This window comes from Phocoena phocoena, chromosome 9 (genome assembly GCF_963924675.1).
Source record: "Phocoena phocoena chromosome 9, mPhoPho1.1, whole genome shotgun sequence".
Classification (NCBI taxonomy): domain Eukaryota; kingdom Metazoa; phylum Chordata; class Mammalia; order Artiodactyla; family Phocoenidae; genus Phocoena; species Phocoena phocoena.
This window is the reverse complement of record NC_089227.1, coordinates 39,396,146-39,398,693: the sequence shown is the minus strand read 5'-3', so window position 1 is coordinate 39,398,693 and position 2,548 is coordinate 39,396,146.

Here is a 2,548-nt window from a genome sequence, read left to right as displayed (position 1 = left end):
ATAACAAAGTGGCAGTTACTCTAAGTTTGAGTTCCCTATGCCTTCCCTAGTAGGGGACACAAGGTTAGGCCACAGCCCCCTTTCCTCCGCCTAGCCTTTGGGGAGGCAGGGGCCCAAAGCGCCAAATATTCCGAATCACCAGGGAAAGCTGATCCAGGAATGAGTTGATGGAAATCCAGAAGAGGACAAGGTCTTCAGCAGACCATCATGCCTTGGTGGCATTAGGCATCTGGGATCAGAGATCTGCGGGGCATGTCTGCCCCCACCCCCAGGGGGGTCGGAAAGGCACTGTGAGTGTGAACACCAGCAGTCCACTTCCAGGCCCTACAGCCGCGGGTGCTGCATCTCCACCATGTCCTAGGGCACGTGGTGCCGGCTCACCCTTGGGACCAGCGGCAGCTACTTCCATCCCCGCTCCTCTGCCAGGCCCACCCCGGCCTTCTGAGCCCCGGTGACCACCCTCGCCTCCAGGGCTACCTGAACTGCTCTGGCGATCAGGAGTTCCAGAGCTTTGCTGACCAACTCCGCCCCCTGCCCCTACAGCGCTGTCCCCCGGGGCCTGCACGGCCGCCGCGTCCCTCTCTGAGCTGAGCAGAGACTTACATACATTTTTTAGTTATTTAAAATTTAAATCAAGAAAGTAGCTAGGTCCAGGTTACAAAAAAAAAGAGCAGCGTTTATGAATTTGCCTGTGATCACATGACATTTTGAACACAATGACATTCTGGTTTTGTCTTTAGCCTCAGCTTCTCCTCAAAGCCAGTCAGTGATGGAAACAGTAACATCTGTCAAGTATGCACCCTGGCTGGCACATGGGAGTCACTGAAATAATTTAGATCGTTCCTTTCCCAAAATTTCTTCCTGCTGTAGCTGCTGAACAGATTAAGTGAAACCACGTGTTGAAAGAGATTAGAACACAGTACTAGAAAAATATTTATCAGGTGTCCTGGGACCTAAATTACCAGAAAAAGAATAACACGTGGGAAGTGACAGGAGGGCAAAACACTACTCAAGTACACTGGTCATAAATTAAATGATTAAAATGATTCAAAGCAAGTCAACATCTTAGATGATATTTATCAGTTTTACATGTGCCACCTCCCAGAGTGGTCACAATAGTGCAATATTTTCAGCTTCTGGGCTTTTATTTTAGATTTAAATTTTGAGCATATTTGTTTGCTATGATCACATAAACTTCATGGAATGTTTTCTCAAACCGTAAGTATAATTTTAATATATCCAAGTGAATTAATAATTTCTTCTCCATAGAAACATAATTTTAGGATGGAACTAAATAAGAATATTGGAGTCTATATGCAAAAAGAAAAAGAAAAAAAAAAAACCCTATCTTACATATGAGTTTATAAACCACAGCTATTCTATGAATACTTTTAATGGAACGTTCTAAAATCGTCAATATTTTTCAGTAAAGGCATCCACTACTCTGATCAAATTCTCCTCTTCTTAAACTACATCTTTCCATAAAAATTTTTTTAAATAAATAAATCTTTCTAAAGAAGTCTCATATATTAAAAAAAAGAAGAAAAAAAAAAAGCTAAGTCTTAAAAGTATGTACTAGTTGAGTTCTGAGTAAATTGAGCCGAATTCTTCAGTATCATGTCCAACACTGATATCTTATGGAAACTTGGCTTTGATGTAATTCTTATCACAATTGCTCAATATGTTCATTTGCCTTCAACTTCCTTATTTTTACCCATCTTTATTTTTTTCTTACAATTCTATTTTTCCCCTTCCCCATATAAAACTGCAACTGGAAAATAGCTCACTCATTTCTTATTTTCAAATTTCAGTTTTTCTCTTTTGAGATACCAAGTAAGAAACATTCAAATGGTCTTCCCCTCTGTAATGTTTTGTCATTATACGCTCTGAAAATGCTACCTGATAGAACATTCATTTTAGAAGCACCTATGATCTGGCCAAATGCTAAGACATCTGGTAATAGATTTCTTTCCTTGTCATATAAACATAAGTTGACTCATATTTTAAAATTGGTCTTTTGAGTAACAAACATATTCCACATATCATTCTTTCTTAAACAGTAATAACTTGTAGATGTTAAGGCTGTAGAGTAACAACCCATACTAGCATCAAATTTTATATTAAAAAAAAATCCGACTTGGATAACATAATTAACTGTGCTATAACTGTAATTATCACACTATATTTTTCTCTCATTACATAATTTTTACATGTGGGGGAATTAAATAATCTAAAAGCTCTATGTGATTATCAGATGCTTTAATGGAGTAGGTGAACTTTAACATAGAATGCCTTCATTACCTTTTATGCAGAGTAAAGTGAGACCAGAGTAAAGTGAGACCATCTCAATGGTAAACAAAAATGTTCTTCAGTAATTTCTCACCCTAGATCCATCAATAAGAACATTTTTGTCCATAGGTAAGTCAATCAGTATTTTTAATACACAATGTCTTCATCTGTGTGGTAAGCTGAATAACAGCCACCCCTTTTCCTCCATGCCCCTTACCTGTGTCCTGATCCCTGTGAATGATAACTTACCTGGCAAAAG